The sequence below is a fragment of the Camellia sinensis genome, chromosome 4, assembly GCF_055761805.1.
Source record: "Camellia sinensis isolate YWXY chromosome 4, ASM5576180v1, whole genome shotgun sequence".
Lineage (NCBI taxonomy): Eukaryota > Viridiplantae > Streptophyta > Magnoliopsida > Ericales > Theaceae > Camellia > Camellia sinensis.
Window position 1 is genome coordinate 47,091,582 of NC_138964.1, and position 20,419 is coordinate 47,112,000.

The following is a 20,419-nucleotide window of genomic DNA, read 5'->3' on the forward strand; positions in this document are numbered from 1 at the left end:
ATAAAAATAAAAAAATGCAGAATTGGAAAAAAAATAAAAAGGTTCAAAAAAGGCTAACCAGAAATGAAAATACTTGAGAAAATTAAGAGGCAAACTACTTACAAGTCTTCTTTGAAAGAGGGGTGTTTATTTAGTCTCATAGCTTTCTGTTTATACTTAAAAGTCTTGTTCACATTTTTCTTATCTGTCTTTGTACCTTCGTTCTTCTTTTTCTCTTTCTCTTCCTGATTTTCGGTGACCAATGACTATGCCTACCTTCTTTTCTTTCTTTTTCTGATATATAATCACCAACAACCACCATCGATTGGGGTTCATCGGCAACCATCAATTTCTTGTTTCGCTCTCACCAACGGTGAAGGAGATGAGTTTTCAACGAAAAAGATGAGTAGATCTACTCAAATCTAATGTAAATCTAAAGAAAAAAAAGTTCTTAGAGTACAATCCTCTCTATATCTGTCTCTCTTTCGATCTCTTAGTTTTTCTATATTTTCTCTACTACACACTTCTCTTTTCTTGTTTTAATGGAGAAAATTTTCAAATTTTGAACGAATTGTTTTTGAGTTTTCCTTATAAGCTGTGAAAATTGTAAATTTTGTAATCTCAATTTTTTTGGTGCTGAAATAAATCATGGTTTAAAACTACAAAATTTTGCAGTTTCATAACATATTTTTTAGTTTGATTAATAATGATAAATGCTTAAGAGAATCATGCATTGAAATTATAACATTTTACAGTTTGAAAGCTTACTTTTCAGTTTGATCAATATTGAAAATTATTTTCTTAAATCCTTTAAAAATTGAAAAATAACATGTCTTTTTCCCATTGTTATTGTTTGTTGTTAATTTTTTTTTTTTTAGTTTATCAATATTTAACACATTTTGTTATTTTATTACTTTAACTTCTCTATTTATTCTTTTTTTTTTCTCGACAATATTTCGGGCATTCCGATGAATCTCCGACTATGTTTTTGACGTTTAACGAATGTTCTCGACATTCTAGCAACTTTTAGTGACTTTTAGAGCACTCCGGCAATACTCCAGCGATACTCCAGCAATACTCCAGCAACTTCCCGTTAATGTTAAACATTCCGCGTGAGTCTCCCGTGACCGTTTGACGGAAGTTCAGTGGTAGTGGGATGTAACAGCATCTTTAAATTATAAAAAAAAAAAATTAAGATTTTTTGGTAACAATTAAAAATATATAGGACTAACTGGTACAAACGTTTTGTTTTGGGACTAGATGGGTATTGAATTTTGTATATGGGACCTACCAGTAAATTCCCCAAAAATAAAGTCACAAAAGACCCAAAATAGTATGACTCAATTCACTAACCTGATCTGCATTCACCCTCAATCTGCTTAATTGGTTCAGTCAATTTCGAAGCCATGAGTGGTCAAATGCAAATGGGATTTTCTTGACCAGATCTCATTTAATCGGGTAACGGATGACATGCAATCTGACTCAATCCCTAACCCATTCTCACCACCCCCTTATTAGATTTGCCATTTCCTTTGCCACAACCATCATTCTCCTTCTTTTTTATCAAATCTGAAAACCCTAAGGAGGTGAGGATCTCTCTCTCTCTATCAATTGTTTGTAGGGTTGCGAAGTAGAAGATGAGGAGTCGGTCGTGAATATTTAGCCAACAGTCCCTCATTGGTCTCCTTTAAAGTAAAAAGGATAGCCCAAATTTTTTTAATTTGTAAACCCCTTAGAGAAAAAGTGTCTCTTTCATCAAAGACAAACAAATTTGTTTCCATTTTTTATAAACAATCTTACCATTTGTAACTACTTTGATATTTCAAACTTTAAAAAGATATAACCTTTTATCTATATATTGGTTTTTAATAAAATTAGTAATTTTATAATCCTCCCGTCAACATCTATTAAACAAGATCTATATTGACAATGATTTTTTTTTTTTTTAAATCGTAATTTTTTTTTCATTGTTGAAACTAACATTAATAGTAAAATATTACTATTTATGTCAATTACAACGGTTATTTTTTTATTTTTTATTTTAAGAATTTCATAGTTAACTTGGATTTTATTTGATAGATCTTGATTAGAGAATTATAAAAATACTAATTTTATTAAAAACTGACATCTAAATAAAAAAAATATCATTTTAAAGTTTAAAATATTAAATTAGTCACTAAGGATATTGGGCAAATTACGACAGTAGTCCTTATACTTTGGTTTTTGTGTCATTTTAGTTTTTGTAATTTCAATTGACTTGATTTTGACCATATATTTATGATTTTGTCTCAACTTATCTCAATTGATTACAACTCTTAGTATGAGTGTTACGTGCTATATTTTTAAGGGCAAAATTATAAATTTACTCAACTCAGTTAGTTAACCTCAACCAATTTAATGATAATTTTTCTTAAAAAAACACTAATGATATTATCAATTATACCAAAATCTAAAATTAAGGGTAAAAATGAGTCAATTAAAAATATAAGGACCAAAATGACACAAAAACTAAAATATAAGAACCACTAGTATAATTTGTCCAAGGATATTTTGGTAATAGTTGTGTGTTCTAGACATTTTAAGAAAAACTTTTTGTGATTGTCCTTAATACATTAAAGTTTTATTATGAGGGGGTTTTCACCAAATCCCTTCATTTCTTTTTCTTGATCGATCGTTTGATCAATTGGAAGGGGTAGGGAGCTGGATCGCGATGGAAATGGGGCTAAGGAGAAGTTGGAGAGGTGGATTGCAAAGGCGGTGAAAAGGAGATGGCCACAATGACATCGACAACGATGATATAAGGGGACTGGGAAGGGTGTGATGGTTGAGAGAGGAGCTGGTGATGGGTGGCAGAGGGATGATATTAGGATTAGGGTTTGATTTTGGAGAAGATAGGGGCATTTTGATATTATTCAAAAAATAATTGTGTGAATTAACAAAAAATTAGAAAATTCAAATTGTGTGTGGTACGACTGGAACTAGAAATGGCGTGCAAATAGATTTCATAAAGAGTTGGGAATTACTCCATCAATTTACTAAAATATCTTCATCTCTTTTCTGCTCTTCTTCTTGTTCTTTTCCTCTCCTTTGAAACTTTGGCTAGTTCTTGTTGTCGACAATCACTACCCCACTTATCCTTGCCCCTTTCAGTCCTTTTCCTATCCCTTTCTGCCACTCTAAACCCTTTTCCCACCGAGCAACCTAGTCCACCAAAACCCCCTCCAACCACTTCTCGTCGCTACCCCCTCACTTCTAAATAATATCAATATAAAAATGTATGTCGTGTGTGCTGTTTTCTGACTACATTGCCAAACAGGTACTCAGCTAGAGAACATCGGCAGAATAGATTGCGCCCGAACGACCTGCCATAGAAAGATAAGACTCTAGCGGTGATTCTTCCACCCAGGGGCACTCCGACGATCAAGTCAATACTCAATTATCTCTCAAAGATGGCAAACAGTGTTTTAACTCACTAGCCAAGAAACAAAAAGCGTACCTTAGACCCACGAGGGTGCCTTACTTTTATAGTCTGCACTAACCTGATCCCTGTAGAAGCCTAACTTTAATGGACTTTGGCTCAATGCTTATTATGGACTCTCAAATAGATAGAGATAAACTCCCTAAGAGGTTTATCCTTATCCAGACTGAGGTCCTCCCCCATCTAGCTTATCCGCTTACCTCGAATTTTGGATTCTCCGCAGTTAACCTTGGCCTAGCCGAGATTACATCGGCGCCATGACTCGGACACGTGGCACCTCGGCTGACACTTCGGTGCCACCTTGGCCACGTGTTGTCATTCACAAAAATATGCCCCTACAACTGCCTCCTAGGTTCTATTATCTCGGCATCTTGAGGTGATGGAACCTATATCTTTTGCCCACATAGCACGTCGGCTAAAGCTTACTCTACTACCTATTACCGAGGTCATCACACGTCGGCTCCATATGACCTAGACTTCAGTGTGTTTTGTCAATGCTTTAGAACCAAGAACCAAGTTTTTCAAGTTCCTTAACCGAGATCGTTCCCCTAGCCGCGGTCTTTGCTTTATTAAATCAAGAACTCCAAGAGTTCTACATGCGTATGAGCTGTCACGCACGGTAACTCAACCGTTTTCGCCTCGCGTCTCTTCCTTATTGATCCGTACCTGACACGCGCCATCAGGTCGCATCACTTCTGCGTGTGCCACCTGACAGACACGTCGTCTTAGGCACATTCAATGAAACTTTGCCGCCTTTTCTTGTTTTAACAAAAACATTTCCCTCTCTCTTCGTCTCTTCACTTTTGCATCTTTGATTTCGCTCAAGTTTTCTCTCTCTAATACTTCTCTCCGAAATATTCCATTTTCGTTTTCCCCAAGCTTTTCTACAACTTGCTCCGTTCATCCCTTTCAGTGAAACATTCACCACCCCGCTCCATTCACCATCGTCGTCTGACTTCGGCAAACCTCACACTGGCACCATTTTCTTCGGTAAGTCACTGTTCCCCTCTTTTCAGTTCTTGACTTACTTCAAACTTTGTTACGTTCTGCACACTGCTATTGCGAATCTATTCACGTTCTTGAATATATTTGCTTGTGTTTTGAATTCCATCACTTTGAGTACCAAACATGCTTTGTTTGCTTTTGATTCATGGCCCCTATGCACACATTTGTTTCATGTATCTCGATGTTTTTGATAGTTTATCACTGTTCTTGATTTTTAATATGTGTTCTTGAATTTCTATTACCTTCTTGAGTCTGAATCATGCTCTTTGTCTCGTTTTCTTGTTGTATTTTCCAGATTCTTACCTTCAATTCTTGTTTTCATAGTCCTAGGCTTGGGATTTGTTCTAGAACCTTGCTCTTTAGGAAAATTGAACCAAAAACCCTTTAGATTTTCAGAAAAATTTACCTCAATACCCTCTAGGGCTTTAGCCGAGGTCCTTGAAACCCACACAAACCTCTTTCTTCCGAATTCTCACACCTTGTCCCTCTAGCCGACGTCATGGGTATGTTTAGATAGAAGGTAGATACCCCAGAGAAGCTTGAATACTTGAGGCAAGAGTTCTCCATCCTTGCCGACGTTCATCTTAGGTTGGCTGGGGAGGAGAACTCCATTATGCCCAAAAACAATTCCATGTCCTTCCCAATGGTAGCTTTCATCGAGTGCGAACTTAGGTTTCCTCTTGACATCTTCTTCCGCCAAGTCCTTCACTATTACAAACTGAACCCAATACAGCTAGCTATTAACTCATACAGAGTCATCAACGGTATAATTGCCCTAGCTAGCCGAGAGAACGCTAGGATCACTCTAGCCAACATCCAATATTACTATACCATATGTAGCCTTAAGTCAGAAAAAGGCTACATCTATTACCTTAAGCCGAGGTCAACCGAATACAAACTAGTTGCTGACCTCCCACACTCCAACAACGGTGCTGGAGATAATTATTTCATCGTCTCGGGCAACTGGGAGTTCCCACCAGATGATGACCTCTATCTCTACCTTTTGAGCCGATCACTCTTCAAAGAGGGTAATGGTAAGAACAAAGTGTCACTTTACGTGCTTTCAAGTCTGTATTACTTTGATACATTTGTATGTTTTAACGTCTGCTTATTACTTACAGTTCTTCCTCAGCCACCGAAAGACTTCCGCAAAACCTTTTACCCCAACAAAGATTTCAGGAAGCTGCTAGACTTGCCTGTTAATTAGCGTAAGGCTCCTCTGCTGCTGAACTACATCCCAACCTACAAATCCATCTTGCCCGACGTCCCTAAGAAGTGCAAGTCTTTACCTTCTGCGACAACTTCCCCAACTACTTCATCGCCAAGGCTTGATCAGGCCTCAACCTCTGACCCAACAGAGCAACCATTAACATCTGCTCCGCAACTAATTCCTTCAACCCAGCATCAACACTGTCGTCGAGCTCCACTGCTCGCCTCTGCAGGCAAAACACGTAGCCGAAAATGCCGAAATATTGAGGCGTCGGCTTACAATCCAACAAACCCGCCTACTGCACTGCCAGCAATTCGTTTTGGAACCAAGGTTACAGTCCCTGCCACTATCGACAAAATAGTGCGCAACAAGGTCGTCGCCGAAGACGTTCTAGCCGATATCCCCGATGTTGTCATAGTCCAATCTTCACCATCGCAATCCCAACCAAAGGCCAAGCCAAAAAGGGTGAAGAAGGCCAAAGCCAAGGCAACAGTGACTCAGATCAACTCTGAGGACACTTTGCCTATATCCAAGCTAGCCGAGGTTGAGAAAAGCACCTCCGCCGCCGAGAAGAGGCCCGCCGAGGTTGACCCCTCTGAATCAACTAAGTCAAAGAAGCCGAGGTCGGTCTCTGCAGCCACCTTGGGTTCTCTTAAATCTGATGACCCTTATGCCCCCTCCATCATGATTGAGGACAAGCCAGTTAGAGCCGGTGACAGCACCTCTGATATTGAGGTCGGCGTCGCCCTCTCCACTGCGCTACTCCTTCCCAATGACCTCAACCATATAGCCGAGGTCAGCGAATATGAAAATTTTGCTTTGATGGTGCAACACTTTGTACTGGTAAATACCTAACACGTGGTGCTCACTAACTCTGTTCATTCCATTTTTCTTAGGCGATCCAGCACGCACACTTCTTTACAATGCAGGCCGAGGACATGAAGAAGGAGTTGGTCCATAAGACCAAGGAAGCTGTTAACTTGCTCAAATCTTTAAACAACGCTGAGGCCAAGATGAGAGTGTTGATAGATCAGGCCAAGGCAACCAAACAAGCTCAAGATGAGGTCAAGGAAAAGACAGGTGCTGCAGAGGGTTGCTAAGGTTCTCAAAGCCGAGAAAAAAGAGGTCGAAGCAAAAACTCCCGAAGCCCAAACAGAGCTCTGAGCAGCCTTGGCCACAAAAGACATCGAGATCAAAACAGCAGACGAGAGGCCTATGTTGAGGGGGCAACCGACGTCCGTGACGAGTACAAGAAACAAATTAGACAGGCATGCAACAATGGTTACACCCTTGGTTGGATGGCTGCTCTGAAGGAGTTAGTTGTCCCCAAGGCCTCTTCTCTCAAAGATGAAGGCCGACTTGTGCTGCCATTCCCTCCCGCTTCAAGCCAATCTGAGGCTAAGGCTGGGGGAGAAGAAGAAGAAGAAAAAGATGGAGAGAAAGACGAAAACGAAGAGGCCAAGGTGGCAGCTGATGCTGAAGTTTCTGCTGGGGCCAAGTCCCTAACTCTGAATGAGCAAGTCCTAAACTTGACTCAGGATGAGGAGGACGAGGTCTCAAAAGGTGCCTCCCCCAAGAAGACTACATCTGAGGTGCCTATCGTCGAGAAGAGCCTCGATCAAACTCTACAAGAGATCGACGCCGAGCTCAAGGCTGAGAAGGCTACCAAGAAGATTTCCCAGTTGTCTTTTGGGGCCGAGCCACAGCCTGTCACCGACACCGAGTAGTCTGACTATAAGCTTTTTCTTTGTACTTAGTACTTTTACATTCTGAACAATGTTGTAGTTTTCATATTTGGCCGACGTGTCGCTTTTGTAATCTAAACAAGTAATCTCTATGTAGGTCGAAGTGCCCTTTTTCTTCTTTCGAATGCAAGTATAACTTCTTCTTTCAAGTGTTTGTATGTTTGTATGCTTCACTGTTTCCATACTTAGAAATATTTTGCATGTCTTCAGTTTTATTCTTTTAGCTGTATAGTTTCCTCGGAGTAAAATACTTCAGACATAACTTCTATCTCGTTTATCTCGGCCTTGTCTTAACACTTGAAAACATTGTAAAAAATATTTTCACAAGTGTTATCTAGAACTTGCCACTTTACTTATTGTCTTTTATCAAGACTTCAGTCTTCCATACTTTCCAAGTTTTGCAACCTGGTAATCTCGGCAAGTACGTATGTACTTCTTTCAAATTTACCTCGGCATGACTTTAACTTGTAAATTTTTCTAAAAAATTTCAACAAGTACTAAGCCAACTCTAGCTTGTAAATTTTTCTATAAAAATTTCAACAAGTCCCAAAGCGCTTTAAACTTTTACTCATCATTCTCCAATTCTTTGCCCCCTAATGTAAACTTAAGTTTCACGTAGGTTCTCATTAAGTATGTGGCTGTGACCTTGTTGCCGAAGTTAGATTCAAACAGAGACTAGCCGAGGTTCTCAACCTTGGTTCCTCTGTCAATCTTACTCAAATGCACTTAGTTCCAATCTGAGTTTGACTCTGCCGATATGGCAAGTCCAAGTTAATTCAACTTAGTTCAACTCCATTATATGTAAGTATAATTCAACTCTGTTATATAATGAGTGAGTTACTCGTCATGTTTCACTTCGAAACATCACCAACTTAGTTCAACTCTATTATATGCAAGTATAATTCAACTCTGTCATATAGTAAGTCTAAGTTATTTATCATGTTTCAATCAGAAACAGTTCAACTATATTATATGTAAGTATAATTCAACTCTACTATATAATAAGTCTAAGTTATTCGCCATGTTTCAATCAGAAACATCACCAACTTAGTTCAACTCTATTATATGCAAGTATAATTCAACTCTGTCATATAATAAGTCTAAGTTATTCGTTATGTTTCTCAATCAGAAACATTGCCAAGTGACTAGTTAGTCGTACTACACAAGTTTGAAAGAAAAATCGAGCTAAAATTTTATTATTACTTCGGCTAATAAAAAAAAACTTTAAAAAAAAATAAAAATCTAATGATAGAAAAACTTCAAGTTGCAAGTATTCCATGGTCTTGACAACTCTTTATCTTCGCTGTCTTTAAGCCGATATGCCCCATTACCGGCAACCAAGATGATTCTATAAGGTCTCTTCCAATTTGGGCCAAGCTTGCCCTCTCTAGGATCCTTCTTGTTGCCGACGACCTCTCTCAGGACAAGGTCCCCTACTTAGAACTTTCGTGGGTTGACCTTCTTATTGTAAGCCTTAGCAAGTTGCTGCTGGTATACCCCCAACCGAATTGCTGCTCTTTTCTTTCTTTCTTCCAACAGGTCCAGATCTCAGGCCAGAAATGCTTCATTAGTCCCATTGTCTACTCCCTAGGTTCTGATCTTAGGAATGTTGACTTCTAATGGGATTACTGTCTCTGTGCCATAAGCCATGGCGAATGAGGTTTCCCTAGTTGATCTTCTCGGGATAATCCGATATGCCCAGAGTACACTGGGCAACTCATCTACCCACTTTTCTTTTGCTGTTTGCAGCCTCTTTGTGATCCCATCCAAGATAGTTTTGTTGGATACTTCTACTTGACCGTTGCTTTGAGGGAAACTTAGAGTGGAATAATAGTTCTTGATTTTGTATTTGGCACAAAAGCTTTTAATTAGCTTACTGTCAAACTGTGTGCCATTGTCTGCTATTATTGCCCATGGAATCCCAAATCTGGTAATGATGTTTTTCCATATGAAGTTCTTCACATCAATATCTCGAATCTTTGCAAGGGGTTCTGCTTCTACCCACTTGGTGAAGTAGTTGTTGTTACTAGTAGGAATTTTTTCTTTCCGGTTGCTTGGGGTAGTTGTCCAACTAGATCCATGCCCTATTGGACAAATGGCCAAGGACTGGATATTGGATTTAAATCTGCTACTGGTTGATGTATCATAGGTGAGAACCTTTGACACTTCTCGTACTTTCTGGCATAGGCTTCAGCATCTTTCTGCATGTAGGGCCACTAGTACCCCTGAGTAATGGCCTTATGAACAAGTGACATGCCCCCAGTGTGGCTTCCACATACTCATTCGTGTATTTCATACAAGAAGTCTTCAACTTGTGAAAGAGGCACACATCTCAAAAGGGGACCAGTAAAGGACCTTCTGTAGAGATGTCCTTCTGCCGTTAGGCTGAACCTTGTCGACTTCAGTCTAGACTTGTGTGCCTCTTTTTTGTCCTCTGGCAGCTTCCCATCTCTAAGGAACACTACTATTGCATCCATCCAACTTGGTCCCATCTCCACACACATTGCTTCATACTCTGTGATTAGTGGTTCTACACTTGGGCATGACAAGTAGTCAACCATTATTATCCTTGCCTTCCCTGATTTCATTGCACTAGCTAGGTTAACCAAGGCATCGGCATGGCTGTTGTCATTCCGACTTACCTGCTGTAAACAAGGCCAGTAGTTTAACAACCTCTTTAACATAGGCTATCATTCTTTCATCTCAGGCTGCATACTCACCTGTTGCTTGGTTCACAATTAGCTGGGAATCACAAAAGACCACAACCTCGTCGGCTTCCATCGCTGCTACCAGCTTCAATCCTGCGATCAATACTTCATACTCTGCTTCATTGTTGGAGGCTTTGAACCCCAAACAAATTGATTGCTCTAACATTCGTCCATCTGGAGATACTAGTATTACTCATGCTCCCACTCCCTGTCAGCTTGAACTCTCATCAACAAACAAGCGGAAGAAGTCGCCGATGTAAATATCGCAGGGCTTGAGTTTCACTTCTTTTTTTTGCTCTGCTGTGGGGTTTTTCATTCCCAGCCGGGTCTCTTCTTGTTCTCCTGGACATCCTAGGCTGCGGCTCATCGAAGCCTGACGTGGGATGGCTCTAGGTGTGAACTCGGCCACAAAATCGGCCAGAACTTGGCCTTTGATTGCTGTTCTGGACCTAAATTCCAAGTCGTATTGGCCCAAAACTACTGCCCATTTGGCTATCCTACATGTCAGATCTCTTTGCTGCAACAGGGACTTTAAAGGATGCTCAGTTAATACCACAATCTTGTGGGTTTGAAAGTAATGATTCAGTTTCTTAAAAGCCATTACTAAGGCCAATGTCAGTTTCTCCAAGGGTAAGTATCTGGTCTCTACATCTGCTAGGGTTTTACTCACATAGTAAACTACCCCATGTTCTCCTTTTTCTTCTCTGATTACCACAGCGCTTATTGCATACTTTGAAACCGCCAAATATAAAAACAGTTCTTCTCCAGGTACTGGATTTGAGAGAACTGGAGCTGTGGTCAAGTATTTTTTCAAGTCAGCCAAGGTGATTTCGCACTCTTCTGTTTATAGAAATCAGTGGCTTTCTTCACTAAACTAAAGAAAGGTTTGCACTTGTCAGAACTCCTGCTTATAAACCTATTTAGGGCTGCGACTCTTCCAGTCAACATCTGCACTTGTTTTGCCAATGTTGAGCTCTTTAAGTCCAAGATGGCCTTAATCTGATCTGGGCTCGCCTCAATGTCCCTTCTAGTAACCAAGTACCTCAGGAACTTTCTTGACCCAACTCCAAATGCGCACTTAGACGCATTGAGTCGGAGCCGAAATGTCCTCAGGATATCAAAGACTACTTTCAGGTCGGCCAGATGTTCATCAGGTTCTTTGGTCTTCACGACCATGTCATCAATGTATACCTCCGCTGTTTTGCCTATTAGGTGTTTGAACATTCTAGTCACCAATCTCTGGTAAGTTGCTCCTGCATTTTTCAACTCGAAAGGCATCATTCTATAGCAATATAGCCCTTTTGGGATGATAAATGCAATTTTCTCCTCATCGGAGGGGTACATAACTATCTGATGGTACCCTCTGTAAGCGTCCAGGAAGCTCATCCTTCCGTGCTCTGAAGTGGCATCCACCAATTCGTCAATCTTGGGGAGTGGGAAACTGTCTTTGGGACAAGCTTTGTTCAGGTTGATGAAGTCCACGTAGACCCTCCACTTCACATTCTTCTTCTTCACAACAACTGTATTTGATAACCATGTCAAGTAGTTTACCTCTTAAACGACTCTGGCCTCTAGAAGTTTATCCACTTCCTCTTCTACTGCCTTAACATGCATCAATGTAGGTCTCCTTGCTCGCTGGATGACAGGTTTGGCCGACCTATTTACATTCAATCTATGGCAAGTGACCTCGGGGTCAATGCCAGACATCTTGTATGATGTCCAGGCAAACACCTCAATGTTTGCTCTCAAGAACGCCTACAACTCCTTTTCCTCTTCCTCGGCCAAGCTTGAGCCGAGAATGAAAAAGTGCTCTTCATCCGCTTGCTGGACTAGGATCTTCTTCAGGGCTTTCTCACTTTTCTCGGCTGGCTCTTTGCCAACGTCATCGAGGATCTCCATGTCCTCATCCTCAATCTCTACTATTTCTGCTTCTCGTATGTTGCAGGTGGATTTCATTGCTGCTATGAAGTAATTATTTGCCTGCACCTGATCCCTTCTGACCTCCTCAATTCCATGTTCTGTTAGAAACCGCAACAGCTGGTGCAGTGTTGAAGGAACAACCTCTATTGCATACAGCCATGGCCTTCCCAGGATAACGTTGTAAGATGATGGGGTGTCAATGATTGTGAATTCTATGCTCACTTTCCTGGTGCCTGCCAGTACCTCCAACTTTCTTGCCCCTAAGGGTCATGTCGATGTTCCATTGAACCCGATCATTGGACTGTTGGACTGTTCCAGATCATCTTGGTAAAGGCCGAACTCCTTGTAGCATCTGACATACATGATGTCACAAGAGCTTTCTTGGTCAACTAGAGTGCGTCTTACCTGGTGTAGACACCCCATTTTTGACCGACCTTAAGACTCAGACGTCAGCAGTTGAGCGCTCGGTGATGTTGCATATTGTGCTCGTTCTGAGGTTGCGGAGTCTCGGCTGCAAGCCTTGCCTCCAAACTTCAGGGCTCTTTTGTGCTTTGTCTCGGTTTGCGAACCAGGTCCTGCTTTCTCTATTTTCTTTTCTCAAATGGAGGGAGAGGTCTCGTAGACCATCTCTCAGTGGCCGTAGGCTACGCTTCGTGGTCGTAGGCCATTTTTTCCGTTTGGAGCCCAGTTTCCAATTTTCGGAGCCGTCAGGCCGTGTGCAATTCGACTCCTCGGCCATCATGCATCGATATGCGTGATTGGTGACACGAGGATCGAGGACTACACTCCCTGAAGAGTAGTCATGCATACATATGTGAAAATGCTTTGCCATGCCCCTTTGTTGCTCTCTGTTGCAGTAAATCAGAAATCAGCAGCCTTTTGAAGCGTCGCGCAATATTCCAAGAATAATTACAAACAAAGGCAAACTGGGGCATCGTAATGGATTTCTGCGCAAGGCAACTCAAGCATGCATCATTCATCATTTGGAACAGAGCTGAGGCGGTCCATGGATTAGCGTTCTAATTTACCTGCTTTCCTAGATTAATTTGTTAATTAATTAAGATTTTGTATTTATTCGAACTGTACTAGTTATTCAGACTATATATTATTTATTCGGACCCTCCGAGCAAGGGCAATGTTGTAATAAGTGTGCGTAAGTGTAATGTATGTCTTCCAATTCCACGTCTTTCTCCTTTTTATTTACCAGCTTATGATGGTTAATTTAGGGCATGTTTCAATTAGCACACAGTATGATAGCATGTTTGCATTCATTCATCTGTCTTACATGCACCGGGCTCGACATCTCATACTAACTGCATTGTATTTCAATTCCAAGTTGAATACTTGTTAGTTGTAGCATCATCACATGCCATCTTTAGAATAGCCGAGCCTATTGTAATTGCATTCCTGCATGTGTTGCATTAGGCATTTCTGTATAGTTAGGATCATGCATGGATTTCTAACATAGCTTCTGTTTTGGCTTGGAGTACTCGGTAAGTGTTTACACTTTAGCATCTTTGCATGTGTGTGAGTGACTGCCATGATAGCATGCTTACCATGAGGCTAATTGCTTATGTGATATAACTGCCTGAATGCCTGTGGGTAAAGGTTAGGTTATTTGGATTGGAACAATTCATCAATTGTGAGTTTTAAGCCCACTAGATAGTGACAAATCATCTTGTTTTCTAAGCCCACCTGAGGGTGGCAAATCCACATTTTAGCCTACTTGCGAGTAGCAAACCGTTTTCAAAACAAACATGAGATGTTTCGTTCCAATTCAGGCGATCCAGTCTATACTTGTATGCTGTACGCATCACATAGTAAATCTAGGCTAATAACCGGAATAAGAACGCATAATGTTTTCAAAACTAGATATCATGGTTAGTAGAGGCCGATCTTTGATCGGGCGAGCGGGGGTGCTCACGAAGTGACCTTCCCCAATCGTACCCACGAGCCGAGACAACTTTGGTGATGACGGACACGTGGCCTTAGGCAACGAGTCAGGGTTTCCTAAATTCTCCCAAAATAAATATTTAGGTGGCGACTTTGTATTTGGTAAAGCAGTCCATGTTTGGCACTTCTTTCTAAAAAATCTGTTTTCCAAAACGATTTGTCGGATTTGAACTCTTTGATGAGTCATCGGTCTTGCATTGCACTTTGCGAGATTAGATACAGGACCGTGACACAAATTGAGTTCGAACTGTAGCGAGGCCCGAGGGCGCGTCTACACCTGGCACTCTCTAATCTTCAAGGATATCACAAGAGCATCATTGTATGGATACTGTACTATGTTTAGGTCGGCTTCAGTAAAAGATACCATTGGTCCTTGGTACTCGCCTGCCCTAGACCTTTTTTACTGGACCTGACACATGTGCTGTAAGTGTTTTACCCTCTGAGTCTCCCCACGTATCTCATTCTCATTGACCCTCAAGTGAATCACATTGATCACTCGAGGTCCTTCTACTTGTGGTTGCGGTGCTGGTGGGGGTGGTGCTGCCGGTGACTGGGGCAACCTTTGTTTCCTTTGTTCTGGCCTCATCCACCAAGTCCCTCAAGTGGCCTTGTCTGACCAGGTCTTCTAAGTGTGTTTTTAGGGCTCTGCACCCCTGAGTCAGGTGTTCATCCTCATTGTGGTAGGCACAATGCTTTCCCAGGCTCCTTTCCATAAATTCGCTAGGGATCTTCTCTAGTGCTCTGTAGTAAGGCTGGTTCCTGATTCTCTCTAGGAATTTGTAGACCGGTATCTAGAACATTGTGGTGACTGCCTGTGCAGCCCTTAGTACTATCTCTTGCCTGTTATAGCCAATATTTCCTCGGCCTTGTTTCGGCGAGCCGTTTCTCTTCTCTTGTTTCAACGCCTTTGTTCCTGGCGTGTCTTCTTCGACTCTTGCATACTTCTCGATCCTGGCCATGAGTTTCTCCATACTTTTGGCCCGCGTCTTTACCAGTGACTTTCGAAGCAAACAGTCATTGTTCAAGCCGTTCTTTAAAAGAAACGACTGCCAATTCTTGATTGCACCCTGGTATTCGGTTAAACACTTCACAATACCTTTGAGCATAAGTCCTGAGGCTTTCATCCTCGCCAATTCTCAGAGCCATCAAGAAATCCACCCTCAACAACTGTAATTTGTTTGTCACAAACCTAACCACGAACATCTCGGCTAGGCCTTCCCAGCTTTTCACAGTTCTTTTCAGCAACTTGTGAAACCAGTCTGATGTGATTTCCCCAAATGATGAGGGGAACACCTTACAGAGCAACGACTCGTTCCCGGTGTATAGTGCCATGGAGTTTAGGTACAAGCCGACCTGAAAGTTAGGATCAGAATTACCGTCGTATATCTGAAATCTCGGCATGTGAAACCTCTTCAAGGCCTCAAATTTGTCCAATTCTACCGAAAACGGTGTCCTTGGCTTGACAAGAGTGGTTACCTCGACATCTTGTCGCTTCGTCTAGAGGTAATCCCTCAAATCCTCCTTAGTCCGTCCAGGAGCTTGGCTGTCGACGGACTTCAGCCTTTTGGGTGCACTGCTCCCGGTGTCATTGTGAGTCCTTTTGGATCTCCCTCCATTCGTTGTGTCAAAGCAAAGCTCTTTCCCTTGAACATGCCGATGTTCTTTGGCATAAGCTTCTTTGGTATGATGTGTCTTTTGAGACTCTCCTCTCATCGACTCCCTTCGCCCGACCTCCTGTGAAGGCCGATGAGAATGCCCCGTCACCCTGTTATGCTGGGGGACTGCTGGGATTGCTTTCTACCCCTCTTTTCTAGGCATCATTCTTGGCCGCTGGGATCGGCGTGTCCTCCAATGGGAACGATGGTTGCATGACGTTGTTCTGCATCATGAAATTGACAATTGATTACAGGTCTGCCAATTTGTTTGCCATCCTTTTCATCTTGTCGTCCCTCCTCAAGCATCTATCTTTCCATACCTAGAGGTCGCTTTTGTTGTAATACTCGTCTCGGTCTGCCTTCTTTGGCATGTCTCCCTCTTTGCCTACGTCTTTTTTCTCGAGATTCTGCTCCCGGGGTTCTTCATTACAGTTCTCATCTTCTACGTTAGAATCAAAGTGTTTACCGCTTCTAGTGGGGATGTCGTCCCCAATCTTCTCTTTTTGTCCGTCGTTGGCCATCTATTCTTCTTTCGTTTCCACAGACGGTGCCAAATTATGTGTGTTATTTTCTGACCACACTGCTAAACAGGTACTCAGCTGGAGAACACCGGCAGAATAGATTTCGCCCGAACAATCTGTCACAGAAAGATGAGACTCCGGCGGTGGTTCTTCCACCCGAGGGCACTCCAATGATCAAGTCAGTACTCAATTATCTCTTAAAGATAGCAAACAGTGCTTTAACTCACTAGCCAGGAAACAAAAAGCGTACCTTAGACTCACGAGGGTGCCTTACTTTTATAGCCTGCACTAACCTGATCCCTGTAAAAGCCTAACTTCAATGGACTCTAGCTCAATGCTTATCCTGGACTCTCTAATAGATAGAGATAAACTCCCTAAGAGTTTTATCCTTATCTAGGCTGAGGTCCTCCCCTATCTAGGATTCTTATAGCTTATCCGCTTACCTTGGATTCCGATTTCTCCGCAGTTAACCTCGGCCTAGCCGAGATTACCTCGGCGCCATGACCCGGACATGTGGCACCTCGGCTGGCACTTCGGTGCCACTTTGGCCACGTGTTGTTATTCACAAAAATATACCTCCACATATATATAAACATATTATTTGGTAATATATATATATATATATATTAGAGGTGGGCACACACAATATGTGTACAATTTATAATTAGATATGATAATTATGACAATCGGAGAGAATTGAAAAAATTTGTAGTTGTTATAAAGTTTTAGGGATATTTTTAGAAAATAATTTATGTGACATTGACATTAACTCCATTCACTTTATATATTTGTATAGTATATCTATGTTAAAGTATAAAAATATTTTAAATTAAATAAATAGGTTAATACTTAATTTTTTTTATTTAAATATAATTTTAAATTTATTTTTATGTAATTATGATATTACGATTTTATTTTAATTGATCAAATTGAACTAATAACTTTTGACTTGATTATTTTTCAATTTGATCAACAATCCAAACAGAAGCAACTCCCCTCAAGGCTTCATCATCATTTCCATACCCCTGAAGACTTCACCTCTTGAGCCCCGCGAGACCATTTCATAGGCCTCGAAAAGAAGAGTATATATGTAAAAAATAAATTTGGTCGAACACTATCGATACATTAATTAATTATGTTTTGTTTTATAAAATTGATGGTAAATATAATTTTAGGTTTAAATCATTTATTTTATAAAATAAAATGTGATAAATTAGTATCTCTATAAATATCCGATCAAGCTTATTATATATAAGAGGAGGCTCCTCTCTAGTTGAATAATTTAATTGGACGGCATCGTCGGCTCACCGTGGGCCCATAACGGGATTTACCTCGATGATTCGAATCGTTCATCTTGTAATGTCTTTTGAGAACATTATTCATGACCGGATAACCATAACTATATTATCAAATCATATTTATTTTAATGATTTAATCTAAAAATTATATTTGTTGTTTAAGATAAATCTCAATCCATAAATCCACTTTTAATTTAATTTATTTTATTTTGTTTTATTTATTTTGTCCATAATGACAAACTCTCGCAAAATGACCAAACAACCTCTATATATACATATGAACGAAGCCCAACTCCCTTTCTCTCTTCTCTTCTGCAATCGACTCTCTTCTTTCTTATGCAATCGTCATCGTCGCCTCATTGTTGTCCTCCACTTCTTCACTTTCTCCGATCAACACCGCTGCAACTGTTGTTGATTGCCTCCTCTATGGCTTCGGTGACACCACCGTAGCGCAACTCAGCATCAATTAACCATCTCTCTCTTTTACTCTTCTCTCCCTTTGTGATGATGATGATGATGATGATGATGATGACTCAAATCCGGCTCTCCTCCGCATTATCGGACTCTATCGCCTCAAATCTAGAATCGCCATAGCTCCGGTGGGCCTTTATTCGCAAGTTCGCTTCGGCTTTACCTCACAAGCGAACCCCTCTCAGTTGGCCCAAGATCTCACTGGATCAGTCAGCAATCCTTCAATCAACAGACAAGATCTTCCTGCTGATTCGCTTCTCCTTGTGTCTCTGTCGTCCGTGTCGGATCTTACTCCAACGAACTTGTCAAAACCACCATGAGTTTGATATATATACACGCATAATATGCATCAATGAGCTGAGTTTATTTGAATTTATTTTATCTGTTTATTATTTTTTGTGTTTTAATTATTGAAAGTTGTGAAAGTCATTGATTGATCATATTTATACTCGAATTTCTTGTGATTTTTTTAGGTTGAAGAGAATATCTTCATGTTTGCAAAGAAAGGCATGACTCCATCACAAATCAGAGCATTTTCCATGACTCTTATGGTATTGCTCCGGTCAAGAAATCGCAAACAAAGAGATGTTAAGAGAGAGAGATGTTGATCGAATACCTCTGAAGCTAGAGATCAGTCTTAATTCCCAACCAAAATCCTAACCCAAATTCATCCTCCAATTTGAACAAAATTGTGTTATTGACAGATCTATTAAAAAATGGCTCAAATCTGTTCAAATGGATGAATATTTGTTTATTATTATTATTATTATTATTTGATCTCAGATCTGAATACTTGTTGTTGTTGTAGTTGTTTTTTTTTTTTCCTTTTACATTTTTATCGTGGTGGTGGTTGTTGTTATTATATATGTTTAAATTTGTTTTTGTTGCGAAGAAAATGATATTGAATAGATCACAAACACATATCTGTTTGAATTGAACAGATAGTTTTTTAATTTGGTCATGTGTTCTTCAATCTGTGAACGGATAATTTTTTTTTTGTTGCCAATTTGAATTTTATTTGTATAGATAGTGGGAGGAGAGAGAGAGAGAGAGAATTTGAACAACTAGATTTGCAATAGATAGATTTTTTTAACAAATATTTTTAACAGGTAGATTTTTAAAAAAGATAATTTGAACAGATAGAATTTCAACATATAGGAATTTCAATAGATAGATTTTTTAAGTAGCTAATTTCAATAGATAATAAAATTTGGACAAATATCTAAACAGATAAGGGGGAATATTGAATAAATAGTCAAAAAATTAAATAGATAAAAAAATATTTAAAAAGATAGAGAATAATTTGAATAAATAGATATAAATTTGAACAAATAGTCAAAAAATTTAATCAGGTAAAAAATTGTCAACAGATAAATTAAGGGTAAAATTGGAAACAAAACAAACAAAAGTCCTTCTCACCAAATTATTTCACAAATGGCGGATCTCTTATGAATAAAAAATATTCACTAGATCTAATGCTTTATACTCTCATTAGGTTGGAATTTTTAAATTTTTTCTCTATTTATATTTATTTATAGAGTAATATTAGGGATCTCAAATAATCTACTAAATCTCTCATATAGGTGTAAGGCCTACACATATGTGGATTTGTGTGTAGCATGACCACTGTGAGAGGTTTGATAAAACATTTGATAGATTATTTAAAATTTTTAACATTATTCTTATTTATAACCCGACTTAATTTTAAAGGATAAATTAAAAATATAATTAAATTATTTAATGATGTTAGCATTTTCTATTATTTTTTTACGATAAAGTAACATGAAAAAGAATCTATAATAAAAAACTAAAGCTCAAGGAAAGTTTTTATAATTTCATGAAATCCCACGAGAGAGATGAGTGTAATTAAAAATTAAAAGATAAATTATCAATAAGTCTTAATAGTTGGACTTAATTTCTATCAAGCCTTATTAAAAATAAGTCTCAGTAAAATTGTCGTTAAAAATAATTTTTTTGTGACAATTTTTTTACATGTCGCTAAAAATTGACAATTAGTAATTTTTTTTGTCATAATTTTTATAAATTGTCGTTAAAACTTACAATTAGTAACTTTTTTATGATGATTTTTTTTCATAAGACTTATTAAATAATAAATTCACTTATTAAGATCTATACATAAGTGCCCACAATTAAACCTCAAAGGAAGTTTTTGTCACTTAAAAAAACTTTGGAGGATGTTTCGACATTTTTTTTTAATCTCGTGGAGATTAGTGCAACTGAAAACTAAACTAAGGCAAGTTTTAAACCATTTCAAAAATCAAGGAAGAATCTATAATTTTCCTAAATCTCAAGGGAATCAAAATCAATTTATGCAAACGAGTAATGTTAGAAAATTTTAAAAATTCTATTAAAATTTTTATCAAATATTTTATATAGGTATGAAATTCACACAATATAGATCTCATGTAAATTTTACACCCATATAAAATATTTGATAAAAATTTTAATAATTTTT